The sequence below is a fragment of the Hyla sarda genome, chromosome 4 (assembly GCF_029499605.1).
Source record: "Hyla sarda isolate aHylSar1 chromosome 4, aHylSar1.hap1, whole genome shotgun sequence".
NCBI classification, from domain to species: domain Eukaryota; kingdom Metazoa; phylum Chordata; class Amphibia; order Anura; family Hylidae; genus Hyla; species Hyla sarda.
The window spans coordinates 277,856,802-277,879,297 of NC_079192.1; the positions used below are offsets into that span (position 1 = coordinate 277,856,802).

At 45.0% G+C, this 22,496-nt stretch overlaps 1 long non-coding RNA gene across 1 annotated transcript in view; it reads right to left on the bottom strand.

Moving 5' to 3' along the window:
- The window catches only part of LOC130369287 (uncharacterized), a 45,767-nt gene extending 41,699 nt beyond the window's left edge, over positions 1 to 4,068 (bottom strand). Inside the window, exon 1 of the long non-coding RNA XR_008892712.1 lies at positions 3,904 to 4,068. This is a non-coding gene — a long non-coding RNA (uncharacterized LOC130369287). The remainder of the gene's footprint in view (positions 1 to 3,903) is intronic.
- Between the last annotated feature and the right edge of the window lie 18,428 nt (positions 4,069 to 22,496).

The window sequence follows — 22,496 nt, forward strand, 5'->3', positions numbered from 1 at the left end:
TGCAGCGCTCCTGGTCAGCGGGTCTGACCGGGGCGCTGCAGGGAGAGAAACGCCGCGAGAGCTTCGGGGAGGAGCAGGGACCCGGAGCGCTCGGCGTAACAGTACCCCCCCCTTAGGTCTCCCCCTCTTTTTGTCTGGATGTCGCTCCACAGAGGATGAGCACATCGGGAGCGGTAGTAGAGTCTCCTTCTGGGGGACAGTAAAGTCCTGGGTTTTAACAAGAATGGCAGACCGGTCAGAAGGAGTGGGAATGGGGAGGGGGGGTAGAGGGTGAGGCTTGGCACGGGGCAGAGTGTCACCAGGACGGGGACTAAGAGGGGGCACGGCACAGTCCTGACAGGCCTTGGGGAGACCAGGCACAGGAGGAGACACTGAGGACCGACAGACGGGGCTGGGAGCAGACGTGAGGCACTCTTTGCGGCAAGCAGGACCCCAATTCTTGATCTCCCCGGTGGTCCAATCAAGGGTGGGAGAATGGTGCTGGAGCCATGGCAGACCAAGGAGGATTTCAGAGGTACAGCCGGGCAAAACCAAAAATTAAATTTCCTCGAGATGCGGTCCAATGTTCATAAGCAGGGGCACTGTGCGATAACGCACAGTGCAGTGCAGCTTGACTCCGTTGACCGAAGAAATATAGAGCGGCTTGATGAGACGGGTTACCGGGATGCAGTACGTATCAAGCAAAGAGGCCAGAATAAAATTTCCAGAAGAACCAGAGTCCAAGACGGCCACAGCAGAGAAGGAGGAGTTGGCAGAAGGAGAAATCCGTACGGGCACAGAGAGACATGGAGAAGCAGACTCCGTACCCAGAGACGCCAGGCCCACATGAGCAGGTTGCGTGCGTGCATTTTCCAGACGTGGAGGACGAATAGGGCAATTCACCAAGAAATGTTCGGTACTAGCGCAGTACAGACATAGATTTTTATCCCTACGGCGAGACCTCTCTTCAATAGTCAGGCGAGATCGATCTACTTGCATAGGCTCCTCGGCGGGAGGCACAGGGGTAGATTGCAAGGGATACCGAGAGAGAGGTGCCCAGGGATTAAGGTCTTTTTCCTGGCGGAGTTCCTGGTGTCTTTCCGAAAAACGCATGTCAATGCGGGTAGCCAAATGGATAAGTACATGCAGGTTGGCAGGAATCTCTCGTGCGGCCAGCACATCTTTAATGTTACTGGATAGGCCTTTTTTAAAGGTAGCGCAGAGAGCCTCGTTGTTCCAAGATAATTCGGAAGCGAGAGTACGAAATCGGATGGCGTACTCGCCTACTGAAGAATTACCCTGGACCAGGTTCAGCAGGGCAGTCTCGGCAGAAGAAGCTCGGGCTGGTTCCTCGAAGACACTGCGAACCTCAGAGAAGAAGGAGTGTACAGAGGCGGTGACAGGGTCATCGCAGTCCCAGAGCGGTGTGGCCCAAGACAAAGCCTTCCCAGACAGGAGACTGACCACGAAAGCCACCTTCGACCGTTCTGTAGGAAATTGGTCCGACAACATCTCCAAATGAAGGGAACATTGTGACAGAAAACCACGGCAGAGTCTAGAGTCCCCATCAAATTTGTCCGGCAGGGACAAGCGGAGGTTAGGAGCGGCCACTCGCTGCGGAGGAGGTGCAGGAGCTGGTGGAGGAGATGGTAGCTGCTGTTGCAGATGCTGTAGCTGCGACTGTAGTTGCTGTACCATGGTGGACACTTCCGACAGCTGGTGACTTAGATGGGCGATCTGTCGGGATTGCTGGGCGACCACCGTGGTGAGGTCAGAGACAGCTGGCAGGGGAACCTCAGCGGGATCCATGGCCGGATCTACTGTCACGATTCGGCAGGCTGGAGTTGGATCCTCTGTGCCAGAGAGGGATTGGCGTGGACCGTGTCAGTGGACCGGTTCTAAGTTGCTACTGGTATTCACCAGAGCCCGCCGCAAAGCGGGATGGTCTTGCAGCGGCGGTAGCAACCAGGTCGTATCCACTGGCAATGGCTCAACCTCTCTGACTGCTGAGATAAGCGCGGTACAAGGGAGTAGACAAGAGCAAGGTCAGACGTAGCAGAAGGTCGGGACAGGCGGCAAGGTTCGTAGTCAATGGTGGAATAGCAGGAGGTCTGGAACACAGTATGGATAACACAGTAAAGCTTTCTCAAGGCACAAGGCAACAAGATCCGGCAAGGAAGTGCAGGGGAAGTGAGTTCATATAGCCAGGGAGCAGGTGGAACTAATTAGGGTGATTGGGCCAGGCACCATCATTGGTGCACTGGCCCTTTAAATCTCAGAGCGCTGGCGCGCGCGCGCCCTAGAGAGCGGAGCCGCGCGCGCCAGAGCATGACAGCCGGGGACCGGGACAGGTAAGTGACCTGGGGTGCGATTCACGGGCGGGCACGTCCCGCTATGCGAATCGCATCCCCGCCGGCCATGTCAGTGCAGCGCTCCCAGTCAGCGGGTCTGACCGGGGCGCTGCAGGGAGAGAAACGCCGCGAGCGCTTCGGGGAGGAGCAGGGACCCGGAGCGCTCGGCGTAACAATATATATATATATATATATATATATATTTTATATATTTACCATTATTATGGGCTTAATGTTTCACATATCACATAACACTAGTATTATATTATTTATACTCACATATTAAATATAAAATGTTGTTATAGTTCTTATATATATATATATATATATATATATATATATACATATGTATAATTTCTGGATTCTATTTTGTATGTCTACACTTATTGATTGTAATATTACTATTTATGTAATTTTATTTTCCATTTTGTATTGGGTAAGTATTACTTTCACCTTTGCTGTGGCACTGTTTCATGTTTTCACTGGTTTCCGTTCACATATCACCTTCCTTACCCTAACACACGGATGTGGAGATGGGGCGAATGAGCGTGACAACTGCGCCTCTGTATGTGTTGTTATAACATCTCGGCACTCTGGTGCGATCCATTTCACGTGACCAGAATTGATCACGTGAACACGGCGCATACACGTGGGTATGTTTACATCCCACAACCTCACGCAAAGCGAGACGCTGGGGCCGGAAGCAAAGGGGTGACGTTACTATACACAGAGGCAATTATCAGCTACACTAAAACGCGCGAATAAGAGGGAGGAGTACTCCTAGATAAGAGAGGTGATGATTGGTGTATGAAAGGTTGATTACTTGTGTGAGTACATAGGATTGGCCAGTAATCTGTATATAAACCAGGAAGGGACTGAGGATTAGTCATGCCCCCTGAGGAAGCTTATGGTAGTGAAACATATGTTGGGGTTGTTATATGTCTGGTAAGGCTTATTTCATGAATGCTGGGACTCTTGTTTATGCTGCTATGATGTCTGTTTGCCTATGCTGCTATAATATGCTGCTATAAATCTCTGTTTACAATCGTCATATGCTGCTATAGTGCCTGTTTACTATATTATATATATATAGAGTGCAATATTCTTGCACCCCATACGATTTACATATATCGCCATAGCATGCTGCTACAATGTTTGTTTACAATTTTATATGCTGCTATAGTGCCTGTTTATCTTATTATGCATACATAGAGTGCAATACCCTTGCATGGCATGAACCACATGATATCATCTTACTCGTAACCTATTACGCCTTATCATGCCATATAATTCATAGAAGTTCTTACTGGTGCCATATTTTTACTTGTTTTTTAACAGTGTGATTTATTTAACTAAAGATTATATAACTCTTTTGGATCCCTGTGTGATATTTTAAATAAATAGCAGTAAACAATATGCACTTAAAGAAAAAAGTTCAAACATACAATAAGTCCATTGCATAACCCACAATGGTATGGTCAAATTAGATATGACAGAGAGCCAGGCAAAACCATTCCTATTTTTTTTGCTGTAGTATCAATAAACAATAGGAGAAAACTGAATGAAAAGTCACCTATGGTAGTTAATGGTAATGAAGCTAGTTGATTGAAGATCACTGAAGAAAATGGATTATATCTTTCAAACTTAGATGAAGAAGAACTCTATGCTTGTAAGCAGGAGACAAACTGGTCTACGATCCAGTAGGAGATGAAGACGATCTGGAGAGGATAAACTGCTATCATTATACTGTAATAAAACAGAAATACAGTGAAAGGGATGGGTAGATATGGGTGGGATAATGTTCGCCTCCTGTCACTAAAGGTAGGAAAATCTCCAATTTTATTACAAGACCGGAGGCTTCACATTATGCTTGTTCAAAGCTTATACTTTAAATAGATCAAATAATACAACATTTATTAAAATAAAGCCATAAAAACATGTGGGTCAGGTCTAAAATAAAAAGTCTTAAAAGTTGATTTGGATGCCCAATTGGCTGCTTTAAATATATCAGCCAAGGATCCACCTGATTGATTAACTTTGGTGGACATGGCACTTCTAGTCGAGTGAGCACATCTATGCCTGCTAAAGACATGGTTTGTTTTATACATCTTGCTAAAGTGGGAGAAGAAACCGGAAAGTGAGGCTTACAAAAAGAAATAAGTGGTTGAGAAGAGGAATTATTTCTAAGAAGTTGTGTTATAAGTTTGTATGCTTTTAAACAACGAACCACACTTAGATTTTCCTGATGAGGGTAACCTGGATAGAAAAGCGATCAAATATTTGTCTTGGTGCGTCTGTGAATTTGGAATATGACTCCTTGAGGTGTAATTTGTCTTTGAGATATGTCTGGAGCTCGAACATCTGATTATCTTTTAAGAGAAAAAAGGCATAGTAACATGGTAAGTTTAAAAGAGAGGAATTTAAGAAGGAGATGATAATTCTCTCCCCAAGAATTATCAAGTGCTAACATTACATTCCAAGTAGAATGGTATTTGGGTAATGGGGGTCTTTTAAACTTTATACCTTTCATCAATTTGCATATCATAGGATGTTTTCCTAATGCTAATTCTTGAATTGGAGTATGGTAGAAAGATATAGCGGAACGGTATACATTAATGGTACGATAAGCCTTTCCTTTGTCAAAAGAGTCGGACAAAAAGTTGATGATATAACTACAGATTCTTATATGGGATCCAGAGCCCATATAAGTGCACCAATCAGACCATATTTTCGAGGCTGATCTGTAAGCAGATCTGGTACCTGGGGCCCATGCGTCTGTAAGTACTGAATATCTGTAGCCTATTGTGAAATTTGGATATCAAATTCTGTTGGCACGATATGTGCCACACTATCAAAGATAGAAGACCTGATGTTATGAGAGGATGACGATTCCCCGAAGGATCTTGAAGAATGGAATGATGGATTGGAAGGATGCGTAGGAAGTCTATAGACATCTCTAGAGCTTGAGAAAACCATGTCTGAGTTAGCCATAAAGGGGTTATCAGGACTATGGTTGATTTCTGTAACTTGATAAGGAGTAAGACTCAGAATCAATGCGAATGGGGAAACGCATAAAGTGGTCCCGGAAGCCAAAATTGTAGAAGGGCATCAACTCCTTAAGATTTCGGATCAGGACACCAGCTGAAAAATAGAGAAAGCTGGCGGTTGAGGCAGGTGGAGAAAAGATCTAATTGAAGAGGGCCCCAAAGATGTTTGACTTGAGAAAAAATCAAGTCTCCAATTGCTGGAATCTGTTAAGAAATGGAAGTTCCAGTCCTCTACTGAATTGGAGAGACCTGGTAAGTATTCTGCTTTCAGAACGATGTTCCTGTCCAAGCAAAAATGCCAAAAATGTTTGGCTATATTGGCTAATATTTCCGATTTGGTACCTCCTAAACGATTGACGTATTGAACCGCGGAAATATTGTCCATGCGAAGGAGGATGCAACAATGAGATCTGTCCTTTGCAAAACTCTTCAGAGCGAAAGACCTCGCCACAAGCTCCAGACAATAGATATGGAGAGTGGATTCTTCTGTAGACCACTTACCGCCTGTGGAAAGTGGACCCCAACTGAGACAACTGGCGTCTTATTCTATTATAAGATCCGGAATGGTATGAAAAATAGTTTTTACATTCCAAGTTTGAATGTCGTGTAGCCACCATAAGAGTTCCTCTCTGGTTGCCGGAATAAACGTAACCTCGTCTGAGTAGTTTAATTCATTTCTGAGATGTTGTGCTTTTAGATGCTGAAGAGCTCTGTAGTGGATAGAAGCTGGAAAAATTGCCTGAATAGAGGCTGATAGTAGGCCTACTATGCGGGCAATCGTCCCTAGAGATATTAATTGTTTTTTCAGAACAGAACGTATCTCCTTCCAAATTAACCTCAATTTTTTGGAAGGTAGACTTGGCTGACTGAGTGTTGATCAGAAAGCCTAAGGACTATAATTCCTTTGAAGGTGTTAGGATAGATTTTTTGTAATTGATCAGGAACCCTAGATTTGAGAGAAGGGTTAGAGTCCAATGTATGTGAAGTTGTATTAGATGATAAGACTTGGCCATAATGAGGATGTTGTCTCAATAAATTATGAGACATACTCCTCGTGTCCACAAGATTGCTACTACTGCTTTTAGTAGTTTTGTCAAACACCATGGGGCCGAAGATAGGCCGAATGGTAAGCTGGTAAACTGCGACCTTCCATAAAATTGGAGGTACGGCTGTGACATGGGGTGCATAGGCACCGTGAGGTAGGTGTCTTTGAGGTCCATTTTGGCCAACCAATCGTTTTCTAATAACAGATCTTTTGGTTAATGTACCAAATGAAGAAAGGGTCCCGGCACTCAAATTCTTGTGAAATTTCAAAGATTTATTTATGCAACATGCATAGCATACAAGGCAGGTACGCTTTACGGCTCAATAGCCATTATCTGATGGTTAATAAAGGCTATTGAGCCATAACGCGTACCTGCCTTGTATGCTATGCATGTTGTATAAATAAATCTTTGAAATTTCACAAGAATTTGAGTGCCGGGACCCTTTCTTCATTTGGATCACTTGCCACTTGGTCCTCGGGCACCAACTATCTATCTGCAGTGCCGACCTTCTTTAGACTTCGCTTTTGGTAAATGTATACCTTCCATTTTTAAATGGCAGTAGAGTATAAAATTGTTGAGGTTTCTCAAATTTATGACTGGTCTGTGACCACCGTCCTTCTTCTTCACCAGGAATAGGTTGCTCAGAAAACCTGATGAATTTAATGGGACTTGTACTATTGCACCTTTGGAACATGGTTCTGTGATTTCTTTTTTAATGAGACCTCGATCTGTTGGAGAAAAAATAATTGGATGAGGACTTTGTATTTGTACGGGAAGGCATAGAAATTCTATTTGATATCCCATCACTGTGTTCAGGATCGATGAGTCTAAAGTGACCATAGCCCAAATGTGGATAAAACTTTCCCACTAATGGTATTTTAGAAGAAAACTGATGAATTTTGCTTAGGGTGCATTCACACCACGTTTTTGCAATCAGGTTTTTGATGAAAAACTGATTCCTCAAAACTGGACTAAACTGTATCAAAACGTGTGTACAAATTTTAACCCGTATACGGTTAAAAACCGTATACGGTTTAAAAAATGATGTCAGGTTGCATCCGTTTTTTATGAAAAAAAGGTAAAAGTTTTTAACTTTTCACTCCATTATAAAGTTTCACTTGTTTGATTGAAATTCCAAGAAAAAAAACTGTGCAAAGTCAAAAACCGTATGGTGAAAACCTGATGGAACCATACGCTCATATGGTTCTGTACTGTTCCCATTGACTCCCATGTTTAAAAAAAAACATATACAGTTTAATGCAGTTTTTCACCCGGACCAAAAACCGTGGTAGGCTGCATTCACATCTCGTTTTTACATTACAGGTGCCTGACCGGACCTAAAACCATAGTATACAACGGTTTAAGGTCCGGTCAGGAAACCGTATACGGGTAAAAAATGAACCGACCGGAGTCACCGTTTGACTCCGGTCGGCTCATTAAAGTAAATGGAGTTCAGCGCTGGTCCGGCTGGGGTACAGGAGGGCCCTGTTTGCCCCTCCTCCAGCTGGATCCGGCACCCCGTAATGTAAAAAACGAGATGTGAATGCATACAGTTTTTAATGGAGAGTCAATGCATACAGTTTTCAATACGGTTCCGTACGGTTTTCACATTGAAAATGTATACGGGAACAGTATTGCAAAAACGTGGTTTGAATGCACCCTTACCTGCAGAGGGTCTTGATCTAGGATAGCCTCTGTGACCTCTGGCTTTCCATGTATGTCCTCTTGTGGGGAAAAAGGGGGTTGGTTGGTAAGAGGTGGTGGGTAGAGAAGACCTAACTGGTCTGAATGGAGCAGGGGCTCTGAAGGATTGAGAATTATGGGATTGGGAAACCAGCCCCTATGTTTCCCAGCCCTGCAAAAAACACAGCTATGAAAAACCTTTTTCAGTGACGATTGGGCTTTATCTAGGGAGGAGAAAAGACTTACATATTTATTTATCTCCTTGATAAAGGAGTCACCAAAGAAAAATCCTTCAGATGAAGGAGACAGTGGATGCTAAATGGGATGCTAAATGGACAAGTTGCAGGTCTAACTTCATTAAGATGGACCTCTTACGTTCCATGCACAAGGTGGCGTTGGCATTGCCAAAAAGGCATAGAGCTCTCTGTGCAAAGCCTCTGAGGATATTCAGGTCCACTGGTTCCCTGAAAGGTTAGCCTCTTCAGTGAGATGAAGGATCCTTTTTAAAGGTTCTAATAGGTGTAGAAAGCCATCTTGTACTGAACGAAAGGACCTATCTATGCCCTTTTTTGGGTTCTTTCCTGATTTGGCTAGAAATTTTACCAAAGCCTGGTCTAGGTCAGGTGTGTCAGCCAATCTTTGAGGCTGACACACCTGACGCCACCTATCACCCTTTTCCAGCACCAGTGCCACCTCACGATTGGCGTGATTAGTCAGCCGGACCGGCCGACCAATCACCCGTTCTGCTGGGCGGCATCGGCGGGGCATTGGCGGTGGAGGGAGGGGGTGATCTGCGGTGGGGGGTGTGGGGAGACTTATCCGGGGTCTGGTGTGGCGGCAGTCCTGAGCTGTGGCGGTCCCCAGCGGTGGTGGTCCCCGCGAAGGGATCTAACTGCAGGAGGTAAGCGCTGTTTGCCTCCTGCTGTTGCCTAGCAACAACTCCCAGCATGCACAGCCAAAGGGCATGCTGGGAGTTGTAGTTTTGCAACAGCTGGAGGCACAACTGCAACTCCCAGCATGCCCTTTGGCTGTCTGGGCATGCTGGGAGTTGTAGTTATGAAAAATTGTGCCTCCTGCTGTTGCATAACTACAACTCCCACCATGCCCTTTGGCTGTCAGTGCATGCTAAGAGTTGTAGTTTTGCAACAGCTGAAGGCACACTGGTTGTGAAACACAGAGTTTGTAACCTAAGTGTTTCGCAACCAGCGTGCCTCCAGTTTTTGCAAAACTACAACTCCCAGCATGCATTGACAGACCGTACATGCTGGGAGTTATAGTTTTGCAACAGCTGGAGGCACACTGGTTGTGAAACACTGAGTTAAATAACAAACTCTCAGTGTTTCGCAACCAGTGTGCCTCCAGCTGTTGCAAACTACAATTCCCAGCATGCATTGATAGACCGTATATGTGGGGAGTTGTAGTTTTGCAACAGCTGGAGGTTTGCCCCACCATGTGAATGTACAGGGTACATTCAAATGGGCAGGGGTTTACAGCGAGTTTCTCGCTGCAAGTTTGAGATTAAGCAAATTTACCGCTGCAGCTCAAGCTCCCAGTAGAAAACTCGCTGTGAACCCCTGCCTGTGTGAATGTACCCTAAAAACACTACACTACTCTATATATACATATACCCCTACACAGTCCCCTACCCCACGCCCCTAATAAAAATGAGAACGTCTGGTCCGGCAGTGTTTCCAGAACAACAACTCCCAGTATTGCCAGACAGCCATTGACTGTCTAGGCATGCTGGGAGTTTTGCAACAGCTTGAGGCACCCTGTTTGGGAATCACTGGCATAGAATACCCCTATGCAAATCTCTAATTAAAGCCTCAAATACGCATGGCGCTCTGTCACTTCGGAGCCCTGTCGTATTTCAAGGAAACAGTTGAGGGTCTCATATGGGGTATTTCCGTACTCGGGAGAAATTGTCTAATACATTTTGGAGGGTTTTTTCTCCTTTCACCACTTATGAAAAGGTAAAGTTGGGGTCTACTCCAGCATGTTATTGTAATTAAATTTAATTTTTTTAAACTAACATGCTAGTGTTGCCCCATACTTTTCATTTTCACAAGAGGTAAAAGGAAAAAAAGACCCCCAAAATTTGTAACGCAATTTCTCCTGAGTACGGAAATACCCCCTATGTGGATGTAAAATGCTCTGCGGGCACACAAGGCTCAGGAGTGAGAGCGCCATGTACATTTGAGGGGATTTGCACAGGGGTGGCTGATCATTACAGCGGTTCTGAGATAAACACAAAAAAAGCACCCACATGTGACCCCATTTTGGAAACTACACCCCTCGCAGAATGTATCAAGGGGTATAGTGAGCCTTAACACCCCACAGGTGTTGAAGAATTTTCATTAAAGTATGATGTGAAAATGAAAAATTGGTATTTTGTCACTAAAATGCTGGTGTTATCCCAATTTTTTCATTTTCACAAGGGGTAATAGGAAAAAAGCCCCCCATAATTTGGAACACCATTTCTTCTGAGTATATAAATACCCCATGTGTGGACATAAAGTGCTCTGCTGACGCACTACAGGGCTCAGAAGAGAAGGAGCGCCATTGGGCTTTTTGAGAGAGAATTTGGCTGGAATTGAAGGCCATGTGCGTTTACAAAGACCCCATGGTGCCGGAACAGTGAAACCCCCCACACATGTGACCCCATTTTGGAAACTACACCCCTCACGGAATGTAATAAGGGTGCAGTGAGCATTTATGCCCCACTGGTGTCTGACAGATTTTTGGAACAGTGGTCCATGAAAATGAAATATTAAATTTTTCATTTGCACAGCCCACTGTTCCAAAAGTCTGTCAAACATCAGTGGGGTTTAAATGCTCACTGCGCCCATTGTTACATTCTGTGAGGGGTGTTATTTCCGAAATAGGGTCCACTGTTCTGGCACCATGGCGGCTCTTGCACATGGTCCCCGACCATGCACATGGTCCCCGACTTAAATTTCAGCCAAATTCTCTTTCCAAAAGCCCAATGGCGCTCCTTCTCTTCTGAGCATTGTAGTTTGCCCGCAGAGAACTTTACATCCACACATGACATACTTCCATACTCAGGAGAAACGGTTTTGGGGGCATTTTCTCCTATTACCTCTTGTAAAAATAGTAAATTTGCAAAAAAAAACAACTGCATTTTAGTAAAAAAAAATTATTCATTTGCACATCCAGATTCTTTGAAGGGTGTAGTTTCCAAAATAGTATGCCATGTGTTTTTTTTGCTGTTCTGGCACCATATGGGCCTCCCAAATGCGACAAGCGATATCCATCTATTAAACTCCATTTTGTGCGGTCCAGGCTTCAGGGCATCTAAAATGGCGGATCCACATGTGAGGAAATGGGGCAAGAAATCCTGTGAAGGCGGGAACAAGGGTAGGCTTGATGATCCTTAATCACATGCAGCATGCAGCCTATCAGCAGCCAGTCACCCCTGTGATGTCACAGCCCTACATAATCGGCAGACATATTGTGGCCAGTCACTTAAGCTTTTCATTGCAGAGAGATAGATAGGGACAGACAGCGCTGTGTGTTGGCCAGAAAAGCTTTTTTCCAGCAGCGATTCCCCTCCTTGTCACGACAACGTTCTGTTGCACAGAGGGACAGAGAGCAGTGTGTGTTGCACAGAAAAGCATTCTTACTGCAGTGATTCACCTCCCAGTCACTACAGCGTTCTATTACAGAGAGTGACAGAGAGCAGTGTGTTGCACGATGTGTTGCATAGTAAAGCAATGATTCAGCTCAAGCACAAATCCTGCCTAGAAGCTCTGATAGGGAAGGGAGTGAGATTGAGAGAGAAAGTGCAATTTTGCTGTAGTACACAGAGACTGTGTGCTGCAGCACTGGTATGTACTGCTGGTGTTGTACACAAATACTTTTTTAAGCGTACTGTAGTGCATTGTCCTCCCCTCATAAGTGCATACCACATACGTACATCTATGTGTTGTTGTCTGGGACCAACCAGGGGACAGGGAGAGTGAGCCCAAAACTGACCCTAAAACCGCTCTCCCTGCCTACTTGCCCATCCACCCTAACCGGTGGATCAACAACTGGGCTCTGGTTCCTTCCTGAACTTAAGTGCAGGGGCCTAATAAAAACACATACTAATAGATAGCCAGTCAGACACCAGAAACATACAGGAATATAGAACTCCATAGTATAAAAGTTTAGAAGTCACAGATCAGTGAACAGCACAGGAGGCACTATATCAGCGGACATGAATAGAGGACTCAGTGGTCGTGAACAGAGGACACTATAGATAAGCGGTCATGAACAGAACTCCAAAGATCTGAATAAAGAAATAATAAACACAGAGTTCAAAACACCAGACAGGAAAATGGATAAGTCTTAACATACTCCAGAACAAAACAGGAATAAGCTTAATCCCCTAGAAAAACCTCTGGTAGACACAGGAATAACAATACCCATGGACAGGTAAACAGAATCAATCGCTAAACAGGAATTATCGCAATCCCTCCGAACACCTCCAGTAGACACGGAGTCCCCATGGACAGGTAACAGAGATGCCAAGTTACAACTCAGAAAAATGGATACAACAGGATATAATTCTAGAACACTGTTCACACTGAACACAAGACAGGAATAATCGCAATCTCTTCAGAACACCTCCAGTAGACACAGGAATAACAATACCCTCTGAGTCCCCATGGACAGGTAACAGGGATGCCTAAATACACAGGATAATAATATAGGACACTGTTCTATACTGAACACAAGACAGGAATAGCAATCCCTCCGAACACCTCCAATAGACAAGGAGTCCCCATGGAGCGGTAACAGGGATGCAACATAGGGCACTGTTCACATTGAACACAAGACAGAAATAGCAAGCCCTCCGAACACCTCCAATAGACAAGGAGTCCCCATGGAGCGGTAACACGGATGCAACATAGGGCACTGTTCACACTAAACACAAGACAGGATAATTCGCAATCCCACAAAACACCTCCAGTAGACAAGGAGTTCTCATGGAACGGTAACAGGGAGGCAACATAGGACACTTTTCACACTGGACACAGGACTGGACACTCCACTCCACTAACAAAGTAGCCATTAATAATAAATACAAATACACTACTGGCCAGCGGCACACTCCACAGTGTGGTCAGAAGCTGACCCAATAGGAAAACAGAAATATAAAACACAGAACTTCATATGAACAGATACAAGAGAAAACAGATACAATCCTAAAACTGACTAAACAAACATTGCTTAAAACCTACTATTAGCATACCACCTAACCATGGCTAAAACAAGAAAATACAAAGTGCATGCTAAAGCAGAGATAGCAGATAAAAGCTCAAACATAGAGTGTTTCATCCAGAGCTCCCAGCAGCATGTCCAGCATGTTAGCAAGTCAGGATAAAATGAAGTCAATCAACAGCCCAGAGGCTAGACTGGGCTGACATTAAAGAGGCACACCCAAGGAGCTATTGCCTGAAAAAGCCGGAGGCATTAACTATTCCCTGACCAGGGAACATAAAACTGTTCACACAAAAGTAAATCCAAATGGCTGTGTGTGAACACAGATATAGACAGACATGAAAAGTTTACTATTTTGTTCCTGTTAAAGTCTCAAGGGCCTAGATACTGTGAAAGGCCAAGCAAAAGTACTCACCGGCTGGTGTTGTACACAAATACTTTTTAAGCATACTGTAGTGCATTGTCCTCCCCTCATAAGTGCATACCACATATGTACCACTCAGTGGTGTACTATTTTGTTCCTGTTAAAGTCTTAAGGGCCTAGATACTGTCAAATGCCAGGCAAAAGTACTCACCGGCTGGTGTTGTAGACAAGTACTGTTTTAAAGGGGGAATTGCGGTCAAAAATATGTTATCCCCTATCCAAAGGATAGGGGATAAGATGTCTTATCGCGGGGGGCCTGCTGTTGGGACCCCCCGCAATCTCCCTGCAGCACCCACATTCTATGCGGGACTGCGTCTCCAGTTTCGGAAACCACTGGGTTTCCGGGACTGGGGACGTGACGTCACACCACACCCCCTCCATTCATGTCTATGGGAGGGGGCATAATGGCTGTCCCGCCCCCTCACACAGACATGAATGGAGGGGGTGTGGCGTGACGTCACGTCCCCAGTTCCGGAAACCCGGAGGTTTCCGAAACTGGAGACTCAGCCCCGCATAGAATGCGGGTGCTGCAGCAGGCCCCCCGTGATCAGACATCTTATCCCCTATCCTTTGGATAGGGGATAAGATGTTTTTGCCCAGAATACCCCTTTAAGCGTACTGGAGCCCATTGTCCTCCCCTCATAAGTGCATATCACATACGTACATCTAAGTGGTGTACTATTTTGTTCCTGTTAAAGTCTCAAGGGCCTAGATACTGTGAAAGGCCAGGCAAAAGTACTCACCTGCTGGTGTTGTACACAAATACTTTTTTAAGCGTACTGGACCGCATTGTCCTCTCCTCATAAGTGCATACCACATACGTACATCTAAGTGTTGTACCATTTTGTTCCTGTTAAAGTCTTAAGGGCCTAGTTACTGTGAAAGGCCAGCCAAAAGTACTCACCTGCTGCTGTTCTAGACAAATACTATTTTAAGAGTAGTGAAGCGTATTGTACTCCCCTCATATATACGCATTAAGTATGTCAGGCAGAGAAGTGCCAGGACATGCACAGAGGAGTGGCAGAGGTCTAAATTCATCAGATGCAGGCAGAGGTCGCAGCAGACTAGGGGCGAGTGGCAGCAGGAGTCACAGCGAGAGGCCTGAGCTCCTGGTATAAGCTAGCTGTCTTGTCTCGACCATCAACCCATCTTCTGTCATTGACTGGTTAACACGGTCATCCACTTCACCACAAGTGACATCTGACACCCCTAGTCAACAGTCGGGGGGTTACAGAGACACAACCATCAGTTGGCATGGCTCGGGAGAAGTCCCTGTCCTCCAATTGCCTCTGTCATATGCTGTTCCCACACCCATGGAAGTATCCTATGCTGTGGGTTCAGCTCGCCTTTTTAGTCAGGATGATCTACTAGAGAACAGTCAGCAGCCTAGCCAAGAATGTGATTTTTATGCAATTTTTATGTAATTTATTGTAACGTTATTGTAGCTGGTACTCATACTTTACTATAGTTTTATAACTTTTTTAAAGTATTTACATATCTTTGTTCCTAAATATACAGGGTGGGACATTTATATGGATACACCTTAATAAAATGGGAATGGTTGGTGATATTAACTTCCTGTGTGTGGCACATTAGTATATGTGAAGGGGGAAACTTTTCAAGATGGGTGGTGACCATGGCGGCCATTTTGAATCCAACTTTTGTTTTTTTCAATAGGAAGAAGGTCATGTGACACATCAAACATATTGGGGATTTCACAAGAAAACCAATGATGTGCTTGGTTTTAATGTAACTTTATTCTTTCATGAGTTATTTACAAGTTTCTGACCACTTATAAAATGTGCTCAATCTGCTGCCCATTGTGTTGGATTGTCAATGCAACCCTCTTCTCCCACTCTTCACACACTGATAGTAACACCGCAGGAGAAATGCTAGCACAGGCTTCCAATATCAGGCTCTGCAGAATGAGCAAAACAAAAATTGGAACAGGACCCTCAGTTTACGCAGAAGATTTTGTTCAGTGATGAGGCAAACTTTTATGTGAATGGTGAAGTTAACAAACAAAACCACCGCTATTGGTCTGACACTAACCCACATTGGATAGATCCCTCTAAGACTGTTGGAACACAAAAATTGATGGTATGGTGTGGTATATGGGGTACAAAGAGAGTGGGGCCATTCTTCATCAATGGAAACCTCAAGGCCACTGGGTAAGCGAAATTGCTACATGATGATGTTTCCCTCTTTATGCACTGAAGCTGGCATGTTCCCTGAGTTTTTCCAGCAAGATGGTGCACCACCACATTATGGGTGTCAGGTCTGAGCATTCCTAGATGAACAGTTTCCTGGAAAGTGGATTAGTCGTCGTGGGCCAGTTGAATGGCCCCCAAGGTCTCCCAATCTGACCCCCTTAGACTTTTATCTTTGGGGTCATCTGAAGGCAATTGTCTATGCTGTGAAGATATGAGATGTGCAGTACCTGAAACTACGGATACTGGAAGCCTGTGCTAGCATTTCTCCTGCGGTGTTGCTATCAGTGTGTGAAGAGTGGGAGAAGAGGGTTGCATTGACAATCCAACACAATGGGCAGCACATTGAACACATTTTATAAGTGTGAATTCGGGTAGAAAAACAGACATGGTGCACATTTACAATCTTGAATAATTATCTGATTGCTTCTCAGCATAATATCAAAAACTAACAGGTTGTTAGTATACATTTTTGATCAAAAAGTACAAGCCCACTCGCCACGTCAAGGCCCCCTATTTAGAGTGGGTCCCTAACGTCATCACCGCCGTGACACCAATGCCCACAGGGGGGAATGACCCACCGGCAGAGCAGCCCCAATGCCACTCAAACCAGTCTATGGGCCGCAGCCCCCCCCCCCACAGACACGGCGCCACGGCAGCAACGGACACCGCACAGCACGACACCAGTGTGAACAAGGTGTAATCGCTCACTTACCATGCTCTCCCAGTCAGACTGGGAGGCTGCTAGGAAAGAAATGGTCCATGTGTAGCTAACTACTACTTATATAGGGTTGGGCTGAGGGGGTGGGGAAGAGTGCAGCACATGTTAAAACAAAAAAAAGGAGGGGATAGAAATCACAGTGTGAATTCGGGTAGAAAAACAGACATGGTGCACATCTACAATCTTGAATAATGATCGGATTGCTTCTCAGCATAATATCAAAAACTAACAGGTTGTTAGTATACATTTTTATCAAAAAGTACAAGCCCACTCGCCACGTCAAGGCCCCCTATTTAGAGTGGGTCCCTAACGTCCCTAGCATAAAATGGCGCAGACCACCACCGCCGCGACACCAATGCCCACAGGGGGGAAGGACCCACCGGCAGAGCAGCCCCAATGCCACTAAAACCAGTCTATGGGCCGGCCGCACCCCCCCCCCCCCGCCCCCCCAGGGACACGGCACCACTGCAGCAACATTTTATAAGTGGTCAGAAACTTGTAAATAGCTCATGAAAGAATAAAGTTATGTTAAAACCAAGTACATCATTCTTTTTCTTGTGAAATTCCCACTAAGTTTGATGTTTCACATGACCCTCTTCCTATTGAAAAAACAAAAGTTGGATTCAGAATTGCCGACTTCAAAATGGCTGATATTCCTTTTTAATGTATATTATGAACAATATTTATATGTATAGTTTATACTCTTTTAAACAATCTATATTTTTATCTCCCACTCCAGATTATTTATTATCATTGTTTTTATTTTTTTTTAAATATATATATTTTCTTTTAATCATCTATATAATATTATTTAACATATACTGCTACTATATTTAGCTGCTATACTAAGCTTCTGCACTTTTTTGTCATACCCTTTGTCATAATGTTGCTCAATTGACTATCTGCATTATTCCCTCTGGGTTGTATTAGCCCTTATCCTATGGCTTATTCATTAGTTTTCCTGAATATACCGTATTTATCGGCGTATAACACGCACTTTTTAGGCTAAAATTTTTAGCCTAAAGTCTGTGTGCGTGTTATACGCCGATACCCCCCCAGGAAAGGCAGGGGGAGAGAGGCCGTCGCTGCCCGCTTCTCTCCCCCTGCCTTTCCTGGGGTCTAGAGCGCTACTGTCGGCCCTTTTCACCCCCTGGTTATCGGCGCCGCTGCCCGTTCTGTCCCCCTGACTATCAGTGCCGGCGCCGATAGCCAGGGAGAGAGAAGCGGCGCCGACAGCCAGGGGGAGAGAAGGGGCAGCGGCACCCATTGCCGCCGCCGCTGCCCCGTTGCCTCCCCGGTGGCATAATTACCTGAGTCCGGTCCGCGCTGCTCCGCTGCTCCAGGCCTCCGTCGTGCGTCCCCGGCGTCATTGCTATGCGCTGAACGGCGCGGCGCATGACGTCAGAGCGCCGCGCCGTGCATAGCAACGACGCTGGGGACGCACGACGGAGGCCTGGAGCAGCGCGGACCGGACTCAGGTAATTATGCCACCGGGGATGGGGGGAGGCAACGGGGCAGCGGCGCCGGCAATGGGTGCCGCTGCCCCTTCTCTCCCCCTGGCTGTTGGCGCCGCTTCTCTCCCCCTGGCTATCGGCGCCGGCACCGATAGTCAGGGGGACAGAACGGGCAGCGGCGCCGATAACCAGGGGTTAAAAAGGGCCGACAGCAGCGCTCTAGACCCCAGGAAAGGCAGGGGGAGAGAATCGGGCAGCGACGGCCTCTCTCCCCCTGCCTTTCCTGGGGGTATATCGGGGTATACACGCGCACACACGCACCCTCATTTTTTCATGGATATTTGGGTAAAAAACTTTTTTTACCCAAATATCCGTGGTAAAATGAGGGTGCGTGTTATAGGCCGGTGCGTGGTATACCCCGATAAATACGGTATGTATTCCTCCATATATGGGTGCTTTATAGTCTGCCCATGTTCTATACCTCACATTATATCATTTTTATACAAGGTCTTACATTGCTTTTAACTTACTATGTAGCGCTATGTATCATTTGTATTTATATCTACTATCTAGCGCCATTCGTCTCATTCATTTTCCTCTGATATGGTAATATTCATTGTTTTAACCCTAATGCGACTATACACTACCCAGTATTTACTATTTACCTGTTGTATTCATTCATATTGTTCCATATGACCGCAGTCAGTGGCTGGAGTTGGTCACAGGCCTCCGTCATGGACAGCGCGCAGCCACTCACTGTCTGGCATCAGAAGTTCTTCGGCGGAGTGTGTGCACTCTGCTGCTGTCATTGGCCAGACTAATCATGTGGGCCCCCGGCCCTGATGACGCGTCTGTGGTAACCTTCCTCTTTTCCTCTAATGTTTACATACGATTGGAGCTTCGCATGGCTCCTTACTATAACAATTGTTTATTTCTCTGTGCACACGGCGAGCTTTGTTCTCATGCACTACTGCCAGCGCATGTGAGCGAGGGTTGCTGTGACCTTTAGTTACATGCTGTGTCTTATCATTATTTTAGAACTATTGAACAATTCTTTGTGCTTTTTGCTACTTATTTTAAGTATCTGTACTCATGGATGTCCATGCACTGTATTTTTATCTCTGCTACTGTGAATTCAGTTTGATTGTAACTCCGGCAACTGTAATTGGCAACCATTTTTAGTGTACAAAAAGAGCTCTTTGTGTGATGTTATGCATGCCAATCTGAGGAAGGAGGACTGTCCCTCCGAAACGCCTCATTGGTTTTATGTACTTTAATAAACATAGTGCTATATAGCACTTTAGCCTACTTCAGCATCCTGGTTGGAACAGCCACCACAGCAAAGGTTTATTCTTCTTCACTACATTTCAAGAAGTGGAGTAGACATCCCCGCTTCCTTCGCTAGGGGGGCAAGTAGTGATGAGGAGAGTGGTGTGGTAGCTGGTGTTGGGAGCGTTCAGGCTCCTGAAGCACACACTGTTGAGGAACCTGAGGAGGACATCAGTGACGTGCTGACACAACTTGATGATGATGAGGTCGAACGCACTTGGGAGCCAGGTGCAGAAGGGGCTTCATCATCAGGAAAAGAGGGTGGCAGGTTGCCCCTGAGGCAGCAGTTGAGCCAGCAAGGTGGTAGCATGGTTGGGAGTCAGCATGGTGGCAGCAGTGGGAAGTCTGGAGCCCAAAGAGCCCAGGGTAGACCACCTGCTTCGCAGCAGCCTACCTTCCCGGGAGGTTGTGGAACAGGGGTCCCTTGAGTTGGTGGCAGTAGCAGTCAGTCAGTGTGGAGTGTAGCACTAGCTACCATAAATCTTCAATTAAAATTTGAAAATGTATTTTTTAATCTTTGGAATTGGTAGGCCCTATGGTCTCCTCATGCTGCTGCCACCTCCAGGCTGTGTCATTGTGCCACCATATGGTCTCCTTCTGCTGTTGGCACCTTAGATTAAACTTTAAAAATGTTCATGTATTTAAAATCTTCAATTAAAATTTTACAAAATATCTTTAATCTTTTCTATTGTAAGGCCCTATGGTCTCGTCAGGCTACTGCCACCTCTAGGCTCTGTCATTGGGCCGCCATGTGACTCCTTGTTAAATTGGGTTTTGTGGTCATACAGTATTAGTTCAAAGTAAACGCCGGAACATTAAACTTGAGAATCTAATATAAATCTTAAATTGAAATAAATAAAAAAATGTTATCTTTTTAAGACTGAGGCCCTATGGTCGTCAACGTCATATATTATCTGTGGAATTACCACAAGAATCCAATGAAACAAGTTAGAGCGATAACAATGAACCATAACTAATTAAATGAAAAATTCGCAGTTTCACACGCCGGGGTGCGCTGAGAGGCAGGGGCTGGAACAGGTGATATCTCGCCTGGCGGAGGACCGCCAGCTCGATGCTCACCAGAATGGGTACTCAAAAGATGTAAATAAATTCTAATTAAATTAAATAAAAATTACATAAAAAATCTCTTTATTCTCTTCAATTTTGACGCCATATGATCTCCCTGCTGCCACATCCAGACGCTCTGTGGCAGTGATTCTAATAGCGATGCCTGTAATCTGCATGGCAGTTTGAATAACAGTATTATTTCACTAACACAGCACACTCCCTATGTGTGTTAGGACAACCCTTACACCCCTATTGAGGCTACACTATATGGTCTCCTCACTCTGCCTCAAACTCCTGGCTGTGTCATTCAGGCAATATATGCTGCCGCCAACTCCAGGCTGTGTTATTCAGCCACTATGTGGTCTCCTCATGCTGCCGCCACCTCCACGCTGTGTCATTCAACCACTTTATGGTCTCCAAATGCTTCCGCCACCTCCTGGCTGTGTCATTCAGTCACTATATGTTCTCATCATGCTGCCCCCACCTCCACGTTGTGTCATTCAGCCACTATATGATCTTCTCCTGCTGCCACCACCTCCACGCTGTGTCATTCAGCCATTATATGTTCTCCTCATGCTGCCGCCACATCCACGCTGTGTCATTCAGCCACTACATGTTCTCCTCATTCTGCCCCCACCTCCAGGCTGTGTCATTCAGCCACTATATGATCTCCTCATGCTTACACCACTTCCACGCTGTGTCATTCAGCCACTATACTTTCTTCTCATGCTGCCGCAAACTCCAGGCTGTTTCATTAAGCCACTATATGCTGCAGCAAGGCAAAATGTTCTACACCCCTATTGAGGCTCTCTGTAAGCCAGAAATAGATGTTTTTAATAGCGATTTGCTGCAAATAAATTTGGACCTAACCAAACTTTTTCAAAAAAATATGTTCATCTCTAGTCGTGACCATACAACAGCTTAGGTACTAGTTAAAGTGACTCATTTGAGCAGGGCATGTTTTACCATCCCATCTAAATGTGTGGAAGAAACTTTTATACATTACTGTCCTTAAATATTCATGACAAGTTTTGTACCCAGTCAATGAAAACAATAATTGTCTTGTTGCACATTGGTATTAATGGGCTAAATTTATAAATAGAATATCAGAAAATATTGCTTAATCCCAAAAGTATGTCATACAGACCAGTATGAGGATAACAATCACAATCCCCTGCTGCTATAATAATATGTTCCAACTGCTTCTGCTGTGCTCTGACATTCTGATAAGAAATGGAAAATTACTTCTACGTCTTTTGGTTATAGCAGGACTGCTGCTAGATCGGTGACATAATCTAACATTTAGTACAGGGTGTTGCATATAACAACTGGTTAAATAAATATTTATAAATAGGGGGCTCTGTAAACACAAATATTGTGGTCTGAGCCACATAAGACTCATCTTCTGCTTCTCTACCTACAGGAAATGTATTCTGTTTAATATACTTCTCTTTATTGTATCTCTTACTAAGAGAATATACAGCTTTATCTCTCAGTCTATAGATCAATGACAATGATAAACACTTAAATGGGCACTGTCATATACAAAAACTTTTTTATATGTTGTTAATGATGAAAATTAAATACCTTCTGTAATATAGTTGTTTACATTTTTTTGATTATTTAACCTCCCTGGTGGTATGATTATGTCTGGAAATTTTTACCAAAAGTGGTAAAAAAATTTGCATTGAAATTACACATCTCCCCCCACCCATTTCCCATCTCCCCCCCCCTGTCACATTCCCCCTCCCTTGTCACATTCCCCCCCCCCATTATCACATTCTCCTCCCCTTTGTCACATCCCCCCCTTGTCACATTCTTCCCCCTTGTCACATTCCCCCCTCTGTCACATTCTTCCTCCCTCCATGTCACATTCCCCCTCCATGTCACATTCTCCCCCCTTATCACATTCCCCCCTTATCACATCCCCCCTTATCACATTACCCCCCTATCCCATT